We start from the raw sequence: 22,686 nt of genomic DNA, 5'->3' as shown, positions 1-22,686 counted from the left end.
GGAAGCCTCATATAAAGTACCATTCAGATGGTATCTGACACCTGATAGAATAGCAAAAGGTATTGCTTCAGCTGATCCAAACTGTTTTAGAGGCTGCCAACAAATCGGCTCAATGTATCAGGGCGATCGGTTTTTGGAATTCACACTGTTATATTCTCTGTTTTTCAAATCAATGTCAGAAGGGATCCACTGATAGCACCTTTGAATGGTAAATGTGCAGGTTTTACTAAATTGCAACATAAACTTCTAACGATAATTTTTATGGCCGCAAAACAAACCATAGCTAAAGCATGGAAATCTAGCTCCATTCCCCTTTTGGCCTTTAAACGCAAAGTAGATTGGATTATGGTGAATGAAAAATTGGCTAGCTTTCTTAAGAATACCCACGATAAGTATTTAAAAGTCCATGGTTGGACCACAGACGCTGTGACCCCACCACAAGACAGATTCTTTCAATATGACTTGTATTATGTACTTAGTACCTTGTTATGTTCATACTGTTGGGTGTGATAAGTCCACCACTGAATATATGCTTGAAGCCCGAGAGGGGACTCTGGATCATTGCTTAGTTTAACATGCTTTTGTACTCAACGGGTTCCATCCTAAGACTCTGACACATTGGTGTTGTGTATGCAATGTTGTGTATTTAATTTATTTTTATTTTATTTTCTTTTAGGGTTTATGTAAACTTATTATGACAATGTTAGAGAAATATATGTAATAACTATATGCTTTATACATGTTTCAGGACACCATGTAATATTTTAGTCTTGCATGAATATGTTTTAAAATGCAATAAAAAACTATTGATGAAAAAAAAAATTGGTTGGACTCAAACTCTATTCCCCCCTTCTGTAAAGTTAATGTTGCCACCGCTCACCCTGTAACTGGGTTGGCCCAGGTGCAGATGCCCCGGACCCTTTGCATATTCAATTTATGTTCACAGGCATTCAATATATGCAGGTCACTCACCGCTTGAAGTTCCTGGCCCGGTTGCATCGCCCCAAACCCACAGCTTTGGGAGACACAAAAGTCAATAGAATCGAATATCGGTGGTTTTAAAAGGATTTATTTCCCCAACAGATCACCTAACGCGTTTCGTGTGTGCTAATGGGGTGTTACCTGCCTGCTTCATTCTATAATTGCATGCAGGGCCGCCATCAGGGTGGGACAAATGACCCGGGCCTGGGCATGAAGGGAAGCCCGGCAATGCCCGGCAATGCCGAAGCTGTGCGGCCATTTTTGAATTCCTGAACAGACGAAATGCGGAAGTGCTGAGAAGCCGAAGGCGAACTCCCAAAGTGGCGAAAAGACCCGAAGTCACAAAAACAGCCAAAATTGAAGTCCTGAAGTGGCAAAAAGACCCAAAAGTCATTTCTAATTAAAATAGAAACAAAGGATTATTATCAATTAGGGGGAGATCCCAAATATATTGTGAAGACAAAATTGCAAAGCTATAGCAGAAGCAGTCACTTCAAACCCCTCTCTAGGGTGCTCTAAAGTCATGTTAATCAACATTGCTGTGCCCCTTTTAATAAATGTTTTTACTGTGCTAATTAGTGTAATTAACAACCGAGTAGTTCCACTGGTTAGGAATGCAGTTACTACAATAGTATAACTTATTTTAAGCCAGTTTCCAGAAGTCATTTATTCTCTTCTATACAACAGAAACTAACTTGTTGGTGATATATAAATAAATGATAATGATGATAAAGAGGGCTTTTGTTGGGGGTGGGCTGGCTTTGCCCACCCCCAACAAAATTCTTACTTGGTGCACACACCAAGTAAGAGTTATGCACCATAGGAGACCTATACAGGAGGCACCGAAAGACGGTGCCATTAGATCTGCTGCACATCAAGAGAGAGACCTACTGTAGCAAGTGCCTCTCCTTCTTCAATATCACCAGATCCTGAAAGCCCATAGCTACACCGCACAGGTCAGTCTTAATGCTCTAACACAGATTTGGATCTCACAGCCAGTAACTGCCTACATGTAAATGCAACACCTTACGCAGCTTAAAGACACATTACAAGCCACCATTTCTCAGACAAAAGATGTACAGACTACAGAGGGATCTCATGGATTTGGGAGAGTGAACAGATAAACTTATACTGATGATATTACTCAAAAGCTGGGGCTTTTAGAAGATGAAAATTTCATATTAAGGAGCAGATTTATTAAAGATTTAGTTGCTTTTTCGAGATTTTAAGGGTATTTTGAGTCTTATCCATCAGGTCACTAAAGGCAAATTGGAGGGCTGTCTACACCTACCTTCTATACCTGCTCATCATTGACTGGTTCATTTCTATTCACGCTGCTCCTAAAAGGCAGACCTTTTAACTACCAACCTACTGGATGTTATATACAGTTAATTATGTGTCTGATTATACTCTCCTCAGCCTTAAAATCTACTAAGTTTAGAGATCTTTCATTTTAGATCAATACTGTATGCATTGCATGCAATGTTTCTGGGTTAATGGTTTATCTTTTGCTTACTAGACAGACTGTTATATAGTTGCCTTTTTTTTTTAATATTCCGCTAGTAAATAGCTGTATACGACTCCATATCACATAATTATTAAGTTAATTTTGTTAAACGTTAAAGGTTTAAACAGCATAGGCAAATGATATCTGACCTTTAAGGAATTGAAACTCTCAAAGACGGATATAGTCTTCATTCAAGAAACTCATTTTGATGTACTGTAAATAAACCACACAAATTGAGCTCTAAATATTATCCAACTGGCTACTACACCTATAATATACAGAAAAAACGATGGAGTGGCAATATCATATATTTATATTCATAAAGATCTCTCTTGTTGTAAATCAGATTATTAGTGACCCTGGTGGCCATTACCTATTATCAGCTACATTTAAAGAAATACCAAAAAGTTCATTAACTTAATATATATTTCCCTAACAAAAGGCAAAACACATTTCTATGCAAGACCCTGAATACATTTTCAGACATTTTTCATCCCTACTTAATTGTAGGGGGTGATTTTAGTATGGCCTACTCACAAAATATGGACCACTCACAACAATCTCTATATCCAACCTCTCACAATACCTCCTTAAACTTTAGACAGCTTATGAGACAACATTATTATTTGATGCATGGCAAATTAACCATCCTAACAGCAAACAATAAATGTTTTACTCTACCCCCATAAACTCCACACACGCATAGATTATTTTTTCATCTCACATCCGTGCCTGAAACTACAGTATTCCATGGATATACTTCCCATTACATGGTCAGACCATTCCCCTATCATTCTACAACTCCAACTAGCAGCACCGCATTGTAGATTGAATGAGACCATCCTTCATGATCCTGACACAGTTAAATAGAACTGGCCTTAAAAGATTATTTTCAACTACATGTTCTGGGAGGCACATAAGGCTACTATTAGGGGCCAATTTATGGGCAGCCCAAAAAAGAAAACTAACATAACATATAATGATATCCAAACTCAACTTCGCACATTTGAACACTCCTATAATGGTCAACTCTGATGCCTTACTGACCCAAACTGTACAATTAAGGTGCAAGTTTAAGGCTTTAAACACAGAGAAATTGAAAAAGCCATGATCTGGACAAAAACAAATATATTGTGAGAAATGAGACAAACAACATACACTGCTAGCAAGAATGTTGAAGGAGCAAAAGACTTCTACAATAATAGCCTCTATTAAATCTCCTACAGACAAGCTAACTTATAACCCTCACCAAAAGGGCAACTATTCCACTATTTCTATTGTATGTTCTATAATCTGGACCTATGCTTACCCGCACATAATCTTGGAATCTGACCTGCAAGATCTTAATAACCCCACAACTCCAGAAGAAATAGCAGCTACACTTAAATCAATGCCCAACACTAAACCTCCAGGCCCTAATAGGCTCCCTTACAAATACTATAAAACGTACCTGCATATCCTTTCACCATTTCTTACAGACCTATTTAACATATACCTCCAAGGTATACCCATTCCCAATATTACCCTTACTTTATATTTAATCTTATAAATCCTGAGGAAGGAAAGGAAGCAACACTATGCACCAACTATAGACCCATAGCTTTATTACATTCATACTTTTCTATAAAATTCTCGCTAATCTTCTTGCCCTCTTACTTCCAGGCTTAATTCATAGGGACTAGGTGGGTTTTATTAGGGGCTGACAGATGAGGGACAATACAAGAGTAATTGATCTTTTAGAAATTGCTCAAAGACAGAATCAACCAATGCTCATTTTAAGTCTTGACACTTAAAAAAAAGTTTGACTGCTTAAGTTGTCCCTTCTTATTTGCCTCCTTTAACACCTAAACCTATCTGGTCCCTATCTAATGACACTAAAAAGTTTATATAGCACCTCATCACCTTACTTCGCTAAATTCACAGACCTATCCCAATCTCTAACGGAATGAGGCAAGGGTCTCCCTTTTCCTCTCTATTGCATGCTCTCAGCATATAGCCCATACCAGCAGTAAGTAGAAACAATATAAATACAGTATCACTTGGGTAAAGGTCTCCAACAAACAGTTCAATGTTTCTCTATTCACTGATGATGTGTTACTAACCATAACTAACCCTTTGCTATCTTTGCCATCCTTGCATAAAGTTCTAGAGGAATACAGTTCTCTTTCATGTTATAAGATCAACCTTAGCAAAACGGAAGCCCTACCTGTTCATTTGCCTCAGAGGCTATAAAAATCTTACAGTCTGAATTCTAATAAATTTGGAGATCATTCTTTATAAGCTGTTCGACTGTAACTTCATCCTTCTACTTAATCACACCAAAACTATTTTACAGCCTGGAGCAAATTTTAACTCTCTTGGTTTTGAAGGATATTAGCATTGAAAATGAGCATCCTCCCTAAATTTGTATACCTATTTGAGACTGCCTATTCCTTTTCCCTCCCAAAACATTCAAAGATATACAAACTTCTTTTCACAAGTTTATTTGGGGAAACAGGATATCTAAATTGACATTGACCACCTCTAAAACACATGGGGGCCTCAGAGTTCCATTTCTAGAAAAATATTCCAGGTAAAGTTGTTGTTCCATGCAAGCCAGTCACAGGGCAACAAAAAGGTGGTATAAAGGAGATACCTTTATTGGTTAACTAAGATAATCATAGCAAGTTTTCAGAACTTTTCAAGCTTAATATAATGAACTTCCCTGATATACAGTATATACAACATTCAGCTCATAGTTCAAATTACCAACAAAAAGGAATGTACATCTCTGTGTGAGGTGTTAACAAAGTCATATACATGGGGACATGCAAGGGACAGTCAGATAAGGTACAAGATAATGTGGATCAAAGTGGCTGAAAATAAATTAGGGCTGAATTAATGGAGTGGGAAATAAAAAGAATTCCATATGAGCAGTTAGTCTAGTGTCCCAATGACTGTTTGTGTTTCTGACTTGGCACAGGCAGTTCTTAATCCACATAATTAGCCATATAACATCACCATCAAACCAACTGATAATGGGGTAGCAGTGGTCATTATGAATACTTCAGACTATATTACAGAACCCCAACCACTACACTGAACTAGATACTGACCCCACAATGGCCTATAGAAAAGAATGCAAAAACGTAATCAAGATATTCCCAGTCACACAATCACATCTGTTAGATTTGCTACCAGATGCTCTGATATTTCACTACAGCCTAGTTATTGGAAAATAATCAGAAGATAAAACTTACTTTTAAAAAGGGAATATTATCTATCACTGTAAAGGAATATATTTTATATTAATAATGCTTCAGATGGCAAACCTCCTGTTATTTAAAGGTTTTAGAAGAATAGAACTGACATTGCTGTGAATTTTCTTGCAAAAAGATATACTGTACTGCACTGTATTGTAATGCACATTACAGCACTGTATTTTATGCTTTTAGCATGAGCAAGCTTTTTCATATTGATTCTTAGTTACTGGATTATTTTAAGAATATTCTCTTATATTAGCACAGAGGTGATTGGGGATAATCCCACAAGAAATAAAGCTATAACTCAACCCTCAGCAGACACACTCCAGTTTGCCAATTAAACCTATTCATATTCACTCCTCCCCTACAGATCTGTTCACCCTGGAATTCAGTTTTAGCATTATTATATCAAATCCCCCACAAACTTCTCTATAATTTAGTTTATGTATTCTGCCAGAGCTGCACAAAAACGACTTAATATCTATAGTAAAGCAAACATTCAGCTCGTAAACTTATAAACGTCCTCATTGGAATTTTTTTCCCCTTTCCATGAAGCAAAGTTTTTGCTGAGGCCATTAAAACTGTTTATAGTAAATTGTGCTCCCTCTGTGCTTAACACCTGATTTCATCTGCCTCTCTGCAAGACATGTCCCATGATGCCTTGCAAGAAACTGCTTGGCTCAGCTTAAAATGTATCTAGTCGTTTCAACACTGAACATCTGGCATAGTGTTATTTGTTCCTTTCCTCATTTTAAATAAATGTGAAATATCAGAGCTGTCTATGAAATTGTTTTAAGCCATTGATGCCTTGAGTTAGTTTAATAATCTGTTCAGTACATTTCTGCCATGCAATATTGCTTTTGTAGCTCATAATAACAGGGGGAAAACACTGCCAGAAGAATTTAAAATGTATTTTAAAGAATGTGCTCTGTAAACACTTACTGGAATGATGTATACCAAATTTGGCAATTTTTTTGTAAGATTGAATGATCATTTTTCAATCAAATATTCACATTTAAGAAAAAAAGAAAAAATGTACATAAGAGGTCTCTTTCTTGTAATGATTTAAACAGTGTTTGCACGTGTAAAAATGAAATTTATTTTCTTTCTTTTTTTAAAATCAGTGGATAGAATGGCATTACATTTCCTAGGTTGTAAAATACTTTAGCTAAAGTACACTTAACATAGAATCACATGTAATTAACATGGAATCATGTGTGCTACTATAGTTTTAATTTCAGAACCTTTCCAGGGTGTAAGAAGTAAATTATGAATGCTTTATCATATTATATCATGGAAAATTGTCTAATTATAGAATGTTTCAAATGGAATTTTAATCAGATTAAACAAAACCGCTAGGTAGAAAATAAAATTTACCTAAATACTCTCAGGGATTCTAGGGTCTATGGAGGTTGTATAGACTGACTGTAACAGGGTTGCTTTTGTAAGAACTGTGAGATTATCACTGTTTGTAGAAATACAATGTAAATAATAAGGTACATAGGGGCAAATTCACTAACCTCCGGAAATTTGCCAGGTGTAGATTCGCCAGGACAACGCTAATTCACTAAAATCCAAAATTGTGTCCAGGGCGCCAAACGATGGCAATGTTCACTAGAGTTACTGCGCCAAGCGAATCGAAGTTGCTCTAGCGTTGCCTAATTTGCATACGGCGGGAAGTTAAAGTTCAATGGATGTATATGTGGCAGCAAATACATTACACTACACAAGCCCGGGAAAGCTTAATAAAATAAAGTTGTTATATTGCTCTACACATGAGCCCAGTGTATAGTTTATGTGCCATATGTTAGGAAATGTAGGGGGGAAGCTGGTAACACTAAAAAAAAAATTACGTTCTTTTTCAGCCTATCACCCTGAAAAAGGAAAAGACGCTAGCGTTTTTTCAAATATTTTTTTTAGGAAGTCCTATCTACTTTATTGCACTTCGCCTGGTCTGAGGTGACAAAGGCAAGTGGTAAGTGGCAAGAGTAAACGTTCAGTAAAATACGCATCTTAGTGAATTTGCGTAATTATGTCCATTCGCCAGAGCGCAAATTCGGTAGGCGTTAGGGAGTGAAGTACCGCTAGAGTCTATCTCCTTCACTGGCGAAGTGACTTGTTAGTCACTTCGCCCTTTAGTAAATTTGCCCCATAGTGTGCATATCTGAAAACAATGTATATTAAAAAACTGTCTAAACACATGTATGTGGGTTTATCTTTTGCATGCAATAATAGAGGCAGAAACTTGACTCTATTAATCCACCTTATGTTACCTAAATGGGAACTATTGAGAAAATGAAAATGGAATATACCGTATATACTCAAGTATAAGCCGACCCGAGTATAAGCCGAGGTACCTAATTTTACCTACGAAAACTGGGAAAACTTATTGACTTGAGTATAAGCCTAGACACAACTACAGCCCTGTCTCCCAGCAGTGCACATTCTGCCAAAGCGACCCCCCAGCGACCAACCGGACTTCTTTGCAAAGTTGATGGTGACAGAGAATTGCCAAACAGATTACTGTGTGCATTGCCCCACTGTCCCACTATGTGCAGAGGATGCTGTGTGATATTGCCATCACTGTTAATCTTTCGTATAACCAACAGAGGGCGCTGTGTGATGTTGCCATCACTGTTAATCTTTCATATAACCAACAGAGGGCGCTGTGTGATATTGCAGTCACTGTTATTCTTTCATATAACCAACAGAGGGCGCTGTGTGATATTGCAGTCACGGTTAATCTTTCATATAACCAACAGATGGCACTGTGTGATATTGCAGTCACTGTTATTCTTTCATATAACCAACAGAGGGCGCACTGTTATTCTTTCATATAACCAACAGAGGGTGCTGTGTGATATTGCAGTCACTGTTATTCTTTCATATAACCAACAGAGGGCGCACTGTTATTCTTTCATATAACCAACAGAGGGTGCTGTGTGATATTGCAGTCACTGTTATTCTTTCATATAACCAACAGAGGGCGCACTGTTATTCTTTCATATAACCAACAGAGGGTGCTGTGTGATATTGCAGTCACTGTTATTTTTTCATATAACCAACAGATGGCGCTGTGTGATATTGCAGTCACTGATATTCTTTCATATAACCAACAGAGGGTGTACTGTTATTCTTTCATATAACCAACAGAGGGAGCTGTGTGATATTGCAGTCTCTCCCCAAGCGAACTGTTGGTATAGGAATGATTAAAAGTTACTGCAATCTCAGCTACTGCCCGCTGACCCGAGTATAAGCCGAGGTAGACTTTTTCAGCACATTTTGGATGCTGAAAAACTCGGCTTATACTCGAGTATATACGGTAAGCTTCATCGCACTGAAATAAGAAACTTTGTAAATACAATCAATTAAAAATTCTGTATTGTTTCTGAAATAATAAAGTTTATCCTCCCTATCCCGCTCTCAGCATCGGTTTCTTTTCATTCTGTCTTCATGCAGGAGTTGTTCAAATAACTGATTCCACTAAAAACAAAATCTAACAAAATAACTGCATTTGTCACAAATCCTGCATGTAGAGAGACAGGGTTTCTGGTTATTTTAATAGCATGAGCTCTAATACATCTTCTAAGTAAAAAGCCCCCCTAAAATATATATAGGATTTAACTGTCATTAAAAATCAGACTCCCAACTCATGAAGACAGAATGAAGAGAGTCAGTTGCTGAGAGGGCGTAACAAAAACTCACCCTGGTGGTTTAGTGGGGGGACGGCGGGGACGCCCGCCGCACAGTCTTCAGCACCTCAGGCGCGGGTATCTTAGGGGGAGCACCTCGTTGGAATGTAAAAGCGCAGGCGTGCTGAAGTATGACATCAGCGCGCAATGGCGCAAAATTTAAAAGAACTTAAAGGTACATTTTCTTTTTACACACTGCCCGTTATAGGAGTTTGTTCCTGGTGCTTTCTGAGCTTTTGCTATCCTGTTTTGAACCTGTTTGATTCCTGTTGTGACCCCTGCCTGGCTTTTGGATATTCTGACCTCTGGATCCTGACCTTTGCCTGAATACCGACTACCTCTTCTGCTTAACCCTTCTGATTGACTTCCTGGTTTGACCCTTGCCTGCCTGATTACGTTTATTCTCTGCCTGCCCCGACCCGGTCTGATCTGACTGCTCTATTGCTGAACATTTTGTACCATTCGGCCAAAAAGACTCTAGCTAACAGTCGTGCCCCTCTGCCTATCCAGAACCTCTAGCCCGGCACCTCTCATTTAAGTTCTGGTGGCATCCAAGTAGCTGAGGGCTCCTCCAGAGGCCAAAGGCGGTCACACTACAGGTGAAGCACAAGCCGAGACCAGGGTGCTTGGCATTGGCTCTTGTGTTGGGTGCTGACCGTGACAGAGGGGGAGAGTGATAAGTAACTTGAATATTTCAGAAATTGTTTAGAAATTTTTATTTTAATATTTAGAAAACTTATTTTTTCAGCATGACGAAGCTTATATAAAATTTTAATTTTCACGATAGTTCCCCTTTAAAATGGAAACCCAATATAGACCACACAACAATGTAATCAGTTTACATAAGTAAGAAAGATATCAAATGCTCTCTTTTCATACGTTATCCCAAATAGATCAGCACTTAGAGGCCCATTTATCAAAATCTGGTTTTAGTGGTTTTTGAAATCTATGAAAAAAACGAATTTTTCAAGAATGTCAAGTCATTTATTAAAACAGCTGATTATACAGTAAAAGACACAAATGATAGAATCTATGAAAAGAATCCAAATCCAAAAAGCTTTAAATCCTTCCTTTATTAAGAATTTTCGTATGAATAACAGCATTTAGATGGTGAAGTCTGTTTATGCGTTTTATGTGGTTTTTACACAAATTAAAATGTTATCATGGTTTAAAGTAATTAATATAATTCAGTGATTTTTAAGTTTTGTGAAATGAATGAAAGATCAGTTTTAAATCTGCCCCTCATTATATGATAGATTAACGTAACATACATTATCCATACAAACAGGTTAAGGTTCAGTAACCCAAAATAGTAAAAACGTTACTTTCTTGCATTGATGTATTAGTAAATATAAAATAAAATAAGAAAAGGAAAAAGGATTTACCCCCATATGTAATAAAAGGCACTAAGTTTGCCCAGGAGCAGTAACCCATGGCAACCAAGAAGATGTTTGCTTTTAAACAGGTGACGGGAAAATGATGCCTTTTTATTGGTTGCTATGGGTTACTGCTCCTGGGCAAACTTAGTGCCTTTTATTACATAACCTAACTTCTTTGAAATTTTCACCTAGTTTTGCTGCAAAAATAAGGCCCATAGACTTCAACGGGTGAAAAAAATTGTTGCCTATAGACTTCAATGCATTTTGGCAAATTTTCGATGAAGCCAAACTGATCAGATTCATCCATCACTAATTTTGGGCATATCAATTATTTGGCTTACTGTTCTTGATTCCATATTCAGGAACAGGTTTTGTATTAACACCATTTCTATAGAGACTTGTGTACTTGCGGTCAGGGGGCCTAGCAGCTCCCAAAGGGAGTAGTCGGGACCAAGGAGGAAGCCCAGGAGTTGTGGTAGCCAAAGGGTCGTAGACGAGTCACAGGCAAGGGATCACAAGGCAGGCAGCGAAGGGTCAAAAATCCAGAACAGGCAGGAGTCAGAAAGCAAGAATAATCAATGGAAATAACACCCAGGTTCATATAGCAGCATAAACCTATACTTGGGCAAGGATATAGTGTTTCAGGTGAATTTTATTTGAATTTGGTGCTGGGTGATGATGTAATCGCGCCTGCGTCACCAAGCTGGCGCTGAAACCACGTGGATCCTGCGCTGCCGGGAGAAGACGCCCTTCTGTGCGCTCCCGGCAGCGGCGTTCCTGACACTTGCATGCACAAGCACATATACACATAAACATGAGTAAAATATAAAACTACAGAGTCAGCAAAAGGTACAGTATGATGGAACACCAAAGAGCCTCTTTCTACAACTTCTTTTTGTCAATGCCAAATCTACCGCCCTCTCATTTACTGGATGACAAACTTGCTTCCAGATTTTTTCTATTTCTCATTATTTCTGTTACTCTCTTCTTATATTTTCTATGCTCTCTTCTTTTCTCTCTTCTTACATAAACCTCTTGCATTTAATTCAGTTCTCTTCGGTTCTTGCTTTTTCTTCTGCAATACTTGTTTTTCTCTACACAAGATATATTTTCTCTCATAGTTTCGTTTTATTGTGCCCTTGGTTTTCAGAATAGATTGAGATGAGACCCTTCAACCGGGTAGGCAACTCTCTTAAAGTAAGTCGCCTTTAAATTGATGAGTTTTCTTGGCAAAAGGAAGTTACTAATGTCTCAGTTTCCAGCAAGAGTCATGACTGATAGAGTTACACTAGTTGTGAAGAGGCTGCTACAATATGAACAAGAGGAACAAAGACTTTCTGAACCCTGTAAGAAACAAGGTATCAAAGCTCCCACTGCATGGACACCTTTCCATAAAAGCTAGACTTTTATTTAGATGAAAAGATTATATTTTATAGTTTCCAACTGAAGTTTTATAAATAGGCCTTTATGAGTCACAATTCCCTACTAGACTAGTTCACACTAGAAAACATGTCTACAACAGTAGTGGAGTGTCTGCAATCTTTTTTTGTGAAACAATCATTTTTAATCATTATATGACCCTTAAAAAGTCAAACGCTGAATAAATTGCCAACCTGCCATCACAAGTTAAAGCTGTTAAAACTTAATGCTTGTGTTGTTAATACAATAGTAACTTTCTGCTTAAAAGGTGTAAAAAATTTAGTAAAATGGTCTAAATGTCCAAAATGAGAATTGCAAAATAGAATTGATTAGTGAGTCATTCTTACGGGTCCACATGTGTGATATGCTTGTACTTTTTAAGAAAGTTATTTATATCTTTACAAACAAAGACCTGTGACTCCTAAGAATTGCAGTAAGTGGAACAGATTGGTTTGGTTTGTGTTTTCAAGATTAATTTGGCTGAGCATTAATGAGAGCACTGTGCACAATTGGGAACTTGCCAAGGCTGCTTCAAGATTATGTCACTGATGACATTATATGAAGGATGCTCCAGTGTATGTGAGTTTTGTAGCAGCTGATGTGGCATTTGCTTTTTGTTTTTTTGTTTTTTAATGAGCAAAAATTCATGGAGTTTGCTTGCTTTTAAAAAGCACATTTTCTCACAGCATGGCTAAATTAATTTGAACAATTTTATTATTTACAGTAGAGACACCATGTGCAATTAGATCATGCTCAGATATGAGGTAAACTGATTTATTCCCATAGTAAATGTGTTAAATTTAGTCTTCCTTTATATTATTACATGCTGGGAGACACATAAGGGAAAATACAGTTATTCTGTGTTGTTTTGCAAGCTGGTTCAGGGCCATAAATATTAATTTCTGTTGACTAATTTTATTAAATAAAAAGGGTTGGCAGAAATATTGTTGTTTTACTACCACAATCTTGCATTAAAATTTGAATTGCCTAGCATGAGTTAGGATGCATTAGTCTTCTAATGAATAAATAAATGCACCCAGTGTATGTTTATTTACCCAACTACCTTTCTACATTTGCATATATTTTACATATTTAAATTATAGTTCTTTTTAATATATCAATAGCAACATATACTCATATATTTTGTAGGACAAATTAATTTTATATACATGACAAACTCAAACAATCAAGAATTCCTGAGCCCCTTCCAGAGTTGACAATAGATTTACATACCACTGCAGGGGAAAAAAGGTGGTAAATGTGGAAATATATATATACTGTAAGACAAAAAAAGGCACATTTTAGCACTGGAATTAATTATTGAAATTCCCATCATTGCCTCTATGCTTGTTAGTAGTTGTGTGTATGTTTCCATTCTTCACTGACTATATGGCCACAATCTTCCTTATGACCTCCCAAAGCTTTGTGATAATGTAGCTAAGATTTATGTTTTTGGAGTGTGACAAGTGCAACGGGAGCAAACATTAAGTCCATACCTTGTGTAGAAAAATAATTTAATTAAAGGCCAATTCAACTTACAATTAACTGTATGAAGCAGACAGTAGTATTCTACTTACAAATGGTCTTCCATTGTATTTCTTGAGTAAATTTTTTGTGCTGTGCAGCTTTCAAGCTTGGAGTTTGAGCAGCTATCCTTTTACTAGGGCTTAATTACCCTATCAGACAGGTAGCAGTTTGGCAGTCAGAATGGAGAATAGTTACATAGTTAATGTGGGTTGAAAAAATACCTTCAAGTTAAACCTCTCCAAAAAAACCCACATGTAAACCTATACTGATACAAACCTATCTATATACTCAAATATATAAACTATACCAATATCTATACTTACTAGCTGTAGATCTTAATTTGTTTTAGTTGGTGTTGGTTTTTATAGGAAAATTATCCTCTACTATCTGTATATAATGTCCTCTAATATAAAGAGCCACACTATAGAAGTGACTGCGCTCTGGGAGAGTGGTTTAATAGGCTTCTTCTATCTCAGTGTACACCCCCACCTCAGGTGTAGAGTAAATCAATTGAAATTGGAGTAACTGAGAGAAACAGCCAAGAATGCAGTGCTTGCTGCTAATTGTGCTTTATTGCCACGACATGTTTCGGGCTCAAGGCCCATTAACACTTGATAAAGGGCCTTGAGCCCGAAACATGTTGTGGCAATAAAGCACAATTAGCAGCAAGCACTGCATTCTTGGCTGTTTCTCTCAGTAACTCCAATTTCAATAGAAGTATATGTAAAGAGGACCTATAAAAAGGCAAAATAATATTTTTATCCCTCGAGTTACTTTAGTAGCCGCTGAACGACACTTCCTATAGTTACACAGCTTGTTGTTCACAAAAATTCTCAGATCCTTCTTAGTTAGGGATGCCCCCAACACACTACCACATAGGGGCACATTTATCAAAATAGGAGATTACTTGCAGATTCACTTGCTTTCTATCTATTACTATGGGATATTTAGAATCATATTTAACAGGTGAAAATCCCATAGGGATGAATAAAAAGTGGGTGCATTTTTTGTGCTGAGCTATAATCTCACATTTTGATAAATCTGCCCCTTTGTGTATAACTCACATTTATGTTATTTCTACCAACGTGCATAACCTTGCACTTATCAATATTGAACCTCACTGCCAGTTTGCTGCCCAGATATAGTCAAATCATTATGCAAAGTGGCAGCATCTTGCATGAAACTATTTGTTTTGAACCATTTAGTATCATCAGCAAAAATAGAGACATCAAATGCCTACCTTAAGGTCATTAATAACCAAGTTAAAAAGCAAAGGGCCAAGGTCAGACCCCTGCAGTACTCATCCAATTAAAAATGTTTCATTTTCAAAAACCCTCTCCACGAGTTAGGGTAAATGGGATCACATCTACACCCTTTCCCTTCACAGAGGCACATGTCCTTAGTCAAGATACTCCTCTCAGGCCTTTCCATAGATGGGAAAATCACAGAGAAGATTTCCCGAGATGTGGACGAGCTACTGGTTTATCTAGCAGACACTGACAGCTCTTTAACAAATCTCCTTGCCCTGGTTGACCATTTTGGTGAATTTTCAGGTCTCCTTATCAACTGGGAAAAATTGATCCTATTCCTGATAGATGGAGACACTATCAGACCCTTACAACCCTCAACTCCTCTCTGCTGGGCCTCTTCTTTTAAATACCTGGGAATTATAGTCCACACCAACCCTGCAAAATTTATAAGTCCCAATTTAGAACCAATGGTTTCTCGCTTCTCATCTGATCTCAAAACATGGGCCAATCTGCCGTTAACACTATGAGGCCAAATAAACCTCATCAAAATGATATACCTCCCAAGATTCCTATATCTTTTTCATAATGCTCCAATTTATGTTCCCAAAACTTGGTTTAAAAAAATCAACACACACCTAATACCATTTATTTGGAACAAGAAAGTCCCAAGAATCGCTTGGGAGAAACTAATAACATCATACAATGAGGGTGGATTAACCCTGCCAAACTGTATTGGTGGCTTCACCCAGATCCCTATAACCCTAATATGATCCTCCAATCTTTACTGATAGGATCCTTAGAAGGCATTAGGAATATACCATATTGTTCAATGGCAGACCTGCACAATCTCCCAACGACTACGACTGCCCCCCCATACCTCATGGCTACAAGCCTTAAAATACATCAAAAAGAAAGCCCCCTCTTCTTACCATGTCTCTCCCTCTATGTGGCAACTCAAATCTCCCACAGTTCTGTGTACTAGAAGACTTTCAGTATTGGCCTTCTCAAGTTATCAAATATCTAAAAGACCTAATCGAAGACTTCAACTTTGCTTCATAGCCTACCCTACAACAGTGGACCACTAAACAGCAATTACCTTTATTTCGGTATTTTCAAATGAGACACCTATTTAAGACACAGTTCGGCACACTCTCAACCACTCTTTTTGTCACCAATATGGAAGATACCTTTGCAGTCGACAATCCCACAGCAAAATTATACCACAATATTCTGGTAGAAACACCTTCACCTTTCACATCTGCCCAAGCGCAATGGTTGGAATACATACCTGCTCTATCCCAAGATGACTGGAATGAAGCCACTGAGCATATGTATAAACATCTTACCTCAATTCAAGACAGACTAATACACTACAAACTCTTTCATCAACTATATGTAACCCCAGTCAAGCATAAGCGCAAGGGGAAAACACCCCATGACCACTGCCCTCGATGTAACACCCAAAATCCAACTTCTACCACATGGTATGGGAATGCCCGAGCATAGCCTCCTATTGGACACAAATAACTCAAACTCTGGCCACGGAGTTGGGATCCCCATGTATTGTGTCCCCCTCATTCTGCTTACCAGGAATAATGGATGATGTCCTTACCACCAACCAAGCCCGCTTGAGAACCAGAGTGTTACTATACTATGCCAAAAAAAAAAAGTGGTGCTACACTGGATGAGCCCTAATCCACCTATCAGAGACTCCTGGATCCACCTAGTTAACTCTGTTATCCCCCTCATTAGAGGAGAAATCAACCCATACCCCCCACTCCAGGTAGACCCACTTCCCTCCTCCCCACAGACTGACTACCCCCCTGGGGAGATGCCCCATACTCCATACTTACCCCTCGCCACAGATTCTTCCAGCAAAGTTCCACGTGTCCATCTTCTGCGTCCTCGGTAAGCTGACTGCGAGATCGTCAATTTCCGTGTAATTCCGCGCATGAGCAGTTGGGCAAATCGGCAAACTGCTCCAACTGCACATGTGCAGAAATACCAATCTCGCAGTCAGCTTACAGACGACGCAGAAGATGGACGCGTGGAACTTCGTTGGAAGAATCTGTGGCAAGGGGTAAGCATGGAGTATGGGGCATCTCCCTGGGGGGGTAGTTAGCCTGGGGGGAGGAGGGGGGCCTACGTGTGTTTTTTTTTTCGTTTTTTTCAGGACAGGTTGAGTTCTCCTTTAAGCTTACTTATGAGGCCAGAGGTAGTGACAAAAAATTTGATGGTGGGAAACTGGACTGGGAGCCTCAGTAACTTTCACTCTTGCCAGGTCAGGACTTGCAATGCCCTTTAAAGGAATAGTTCAGCGTGGAAATAAAAACTGTGTAAATAGATAGGCTGTGCAAAATAAAAAATGTTTCTAATATAGTTAGTTAGCCAAAAATGTAATGTATAAAGGCTGGAGTGACTGGATGTGAACAACACTTCTTCCTGCTTTTCAACTCTCTAACTCTGAGTTAGTCAGCGACTTGAAGGGGAGCCACATTGTACATATCTGTTCAGTGAGTTTGCAATTGATCCTCAGCATTCAGCTGAGATTCAAAAGCAACAGATTTGACTCATGTGGCCCCCCTTCAAGTCTCTGACTAGCTCATGGGAATTAACAAACCTCCTTATCAAACCTGATTTATAATTTGCTTCCTAGATTCAATTCAATGACCAAGATCTTGTGTACTATATAATACACTGTATCTACTGCATACCTGAACTATATATATGATGTTTTTTTGTTTTTTTCTTTCTGATTCACTGTATAATTTTGAATAAAAACTTCATTTAAAAAAAATGTTTCATTTACACAATCTCTGTAAAGTAACTAACCTTCAGCCAGTGTTCTATCAAGTACAGGTATGAGACCGGTTATACAGAATGCTCAGGATTTGGGGTTTTCCAGATATTGGATCTTTCCATAATTTGGAAATAATGTACCTTAAGTCTACTTAAAAAGCATTTAAACATTAACTAAACCCAATACTATTATTTTGCCTCCAATGAAGATATATTGTATCTGCTGGGAAAATTTGCCGGGGAAAATTCAGCGGCATCATAATTGTTGCTGGCGTCAAAATTCACTTTTTGCTGATTTTTCACCCATCTCGCGAATTTCCAGATATAAGGAAAATGGGACAAATTTGCCCATCACTAGAGACAACTAATGAGGGATCACAATTCAAAAACTATAAAAAATGAAGATAGTTAAAATGTTCCTTAATAAATAGGTCAATTTATAATATGTAACAATTTATGTTTTTATATGTATGTTTTTCGTTCTAAGGTATTTTCTTTACACACTGCTATGATTTGATGTACTGTACATTTAACACATTGAAGGGAAATACAGGAATAGAACAAAGCTCGGCTGAAAAATAACCAAAATATATATACATAGCAACCAAAGTCTCTATTATAAATTATTCTTACGCAAATTATTGTTAATGCCCATACAGTCCTATTTCAATAGGTATAAAGATTGTTTAAGAGTAGATTTATTAAGGTTCGAGCTGTATTTTTTTGTCATAACTTACATTTTTGGGTAAAAAAAAAAATATTCAAGTTTTTTTAAAAAAGAACTCGAATATATGAGATTTATTATACCATGACCCTGGAAATAGCTTGAATCCGAAAATACACCATCTAACACCTTTCGAGGTCATGTAGGAGTCAATGGCAGAGGTCCCTTTGAAGATGTTAACAGCCTGTTTGATGTTCGAGTTGTGAGTTCATTCGAGTTCATTCAAGGTATGAAAAAACTCTAACACTCAACCTTTGATAAAAAACCCCCTTAGTGTTCCCTAGACACCTGGCATAGTGTCAATGAGATTCTTTACAATTTATGAAGGTTGGAAATCACACACAGGAACAAACTGACTGCTGTTTAGACTTTTATTGTGTGTCTGCACAACATGTTTATGGCAGCAAGGGTCCTTTTTCAAAGTGTTTCTTGTTAGAGAATAAGAACTTTTTAGTCAATGATAGATTTTACCTCTGAAATATTGAATCACCATGTTATAAGGCAGATCAGGCTGTTGCTGTGGGCTAGAAGCCAGCTATTTGATGAACTGTTATGCAATTAAATTGGTTTAGCTGTCCTGTATCAATTTTTAAAACTGTGAAGTATTTCTATAGTTCCTATGGACCAATGACTTTCATGGAACTATAAGCATAGTTAACAATGGTGGATCCAGTTTAAATATACTACCAATTATCACATACAGTATGTAGTGTATCCAAGCAAAGAGCTTGTGCTTTATTGACAGGAAATGCCTATTATCATAAAGCACATTTTACCATGCCCCTAAAGTTTCTAGGTTTCAGTATGAATTATGCCCTGTGGAGCGCAGACTACTACTGTTTCATCACGGACTTTTACTCTAAAGCAATAGAGCTTCCAGACCAGAATAGAAAATTAAAAACACAAGCAACTCTATTAAGGGTTTGATGCTGAAGGTGGTGGAGTTTGAGCAAAACACGCACAGAAATTAATCTAGCCAGCTTCTTTCCTCTCTTTTCCCGTTTCTTTCCTTAAACTACCCTACGCTTCATGAACAATGGAAAATATGGTCCATTTTTCTTCTACCCTTTAAAAAATTCAAACATTTCAGTTACAAAAAAGAAAATTTACCCAGCTGACCTTAGGATTAAAGTGCAGTACAAAACTATTGCAGTGTATCTTATTCTATATTATTTTCGCTTCTGCTGCAAGGGTCAACGTTTACCAGGTGTTTATATTAATTTCACATTATGTTTCTCTTCACTTTTCTCTTTCAGCCCCTTGAGCAATTTAAAATGTAAACTATATTAAGTGTCCCACTGGCAAGATTTGATGGCGTATTGGAATAGTTTCCTCACCCAGGTGTGTTTGCAATTTCAGTTTAGCCTGAAGACATATTGTTAGTGACATTCATGTTAAACAATATTCTGGGTAGTTACACATTTATGTCCTTTGGCAGCAAGTTCTCAAGGCCAGACATCTGGAAATTTGGAAAGATACCAGTCTTTTGAAAATTTTAAACAATATTATACTTGCTAAAGCTTTTAAGTGTACATTAGAAGTAAACCTTTGTCAAATATCTACAGCAATGTTTTATATTGTGTAATCATAAGTTACAAATGTTGGATGTACAGTATTTCAAATAAGCAAAAATAATGATAATATCTAAATTTAAAACGTGAATTAAATATTATAGTACAAAGTACCCTCTTGCATATAAAAGGGAATTCAATTGAAGAATGATTAATTAATCTTTATTATAAATCCCTGGTATGGATTCACCTTGAGTATGCAGTGTAGTTTTGGGTCCTAGTCCTTAAAGGGAAAACATGTTTTTTTCAAAACGCATCAGTTAATAGTGCTACTCCAGCAGAATTCTGCACTGAAATCCATTTCTCAAAAGAGCAAACAGATTTTTTTATATTCAATTTTGAAATCTGACATGGGGCTAGACATTTTGTCAATTTCCCAGCTGCCCCCAGTCATGTGACTTGTCTTTTGATAAAGTTCAATCACTCTTTACTGCTGTACTGCACGTTAGAGTGATATCACTCTGACAGTGCAGTGTAATATGTGTAGCCCCATGTCAGATTTCAAAATGAAATATAACAAAATCAGTTTGCTCTTTTGAAAAACTGATTTCAGTGAAGAATTCTGCTGGAACAGCACTATTAACTGATGTGTTTTGTAAAAAAACATGTTTTCCCGCGACAGTATCCCTTTAAAGAACATGATTCTCTTACTTTAGTGTTGTTACATTCCTTATACATCTCCAAATAATGGTCTAATATGCTAACCACATAGTTGACCCTGCATGACCCTTCTGTAAATAATCCCTGGTGGTTCAAAAAAGTAAAAAGACTTTCACCTTAGTAAGAAGGTGTAGTTTGCTTTTACAGCTAGCCTTACAATATATTGGTGGTAAATGTGTCATTTTAATGGCTATAATACACAACTTTAACGTGAGTACCGAAAACAAATGTTGAAAGGAGCGTGTTGTAGAATTCATTACACTGTATAGAAACTGAAGTACAGAGTTACATAAAAATACCAACGGCTGAAAAAGGACTTGGTTTTAAATACCCAGATATAAAATGTCATATAAAAACAAGCACCTCAGGAAGGTGATTACTGTTAAGGGAAGCAACAACCTGAAAACCCTTCTTAAAAATATGCTCTGTTGTACTAGTTCATGTTAAATAGATCTGGATATGACATATGTAGGTTAGGTATCATTCACACAAATCATTTGATATATATAGATATGGTTCAAAGCAGTGTGAAGGGAAACTATAAAAATAATGAATATTGGAGCGGCTAGATTTAATCAGTTCAGGAAAGCTTTGACAAAGATCACCTGGGTCAGGGTCTTCTCAAATGAAAATACTGAGACCCAAGGGTAATGTTTTTCTTTTAGAAAGATATTAAACAACATTGTTGCAGATTTACAGCTCTCAGAGAAGAGAAGTAAGCTTAAAAATATGTCTAAATAAGAGAGAAGACACAATCTCCAAAAAAAATAAAACTTACTATTTGTTAAATATGTTAATAAAAGAAATGCAATGTAGGGTTTTACTAGGTTCCAAAACTTTATCAAGAACTTAAACAAAAATTATTAATACATGAATAACAATAATAAGCAAAATGTTAAGGAAACAGAATATTTGATTATATTTACAAATCTTCTAAGGGTCTCAGGGATTGTTGATCCGAAAATTAGAAACAGTTGAACATACTGTAGCTACATGGACTGATGACTTTTTATGGAAAGATACAAGTTGTCATGTCACATTTCATTTTAAGCTATGTGGTATTCAAAGAAAAGTTGGAGGAAAAGGGGTAAAGAAATAATAAAATGGGAATAGAAGAGGTGGAAAAAGAGAACAGAAAACAAGTTAACTAGACTATACCACTATAATTTTAAAATTGTATCAGAAGAAATGTAAAACAGTATCCCACAATTATCAATTGATTTGACAATGCATTGTTCTGGTTCTCGATATGGTTGTGGTCACCATGTTTTTTTGTGATCTTTTTATGGATTTCAGTTTCAGCAAGAGTTTTGAAGACAGGAACCAGAACAGAGTGTGGTCATACATGAAGAGTCAGGAGAAGTGCAGCACCAAAAGATGCAGCAATACTCATGCTAATATTATAGACATTATGAGTATTATAGACAAATAGCAGGGGACCTTTTTACCCATAAAGTGGATCACCGTACCAGAGGCCACCCCTTTGGACTAGAAGGAAAGAACTTTCATTTGAAGCAACGTAGGGGGTTCTTCACAGTCAGGACAGTGAGGTTGTGGAATGCACTGCCGGGTGATGTTGTGATGGCTGATTCAGTTAATGCCTTTAAGAAAGGCTTGGATGATTTTTTGGACAGACATAATATCAAAGGCTATTGTGATACTAAGCTCTATAGTTAGTATAGGTATGGGTATATATAATTTAATTAAAAATTGGGAGGGGTATGTGTATGGATGCTGGGTTTTCATTTGGAGGGGTTGAACTTGATGGACTTTGTCTTTTTTCAACCCAATTTAACTATGTAACTATGTAACTATGTAACTATGTAACGTACAATCAACTTCCCATCTCCCAACCCGCCACTAACTATTCAGATCAAAGTCTTACCCTTCCGATCAAATAAAGTAGTTAAAGAACAGATCAGCCAATGTTCTACC

At 37.2% G+C, this 22,686-nt stretch overlaps 1 long non-coding RNA gene across 1 annotated transcript; it reads left to right on the top strand.

Moving 5' to 3' along the window:
• Positions 1–1,774: 1,774 nt before the first annotated feature.
• On the top strand, positions 1,775–22,158 carry LOC121394706. The gene is made up of 3 exons (XR_005961954.1): positions 1,775–1,937; positions 19,777–19,861; positions 22,048–22,158. It is a non-coding gene; the product is annotated as an uncharacterized LOC121394706 (long non-coding RNA).
• The last annotated feature ends 528 nt before the right edge of the window (positions 22,159–22,686 follow it).

Source organism: Xenopus laevis, chromosome 6L (assembly GCF_017654675.1).
Source record: "Xenopus laevis strain J_2021 chromosome 6L, Xenopus_laevis_v10.1, whole genome shotgun sequence".
Classification (NCBI taxonomy): domain Eukaryota; kingdom Metazoa; phylum Chordata; class Amphibia; order Anura; family Pipidae; genus Xenopus; species Xenopus laevis.
This window is presented reverse-complemented; position numbering and strand designations above follow the sequence as displayed.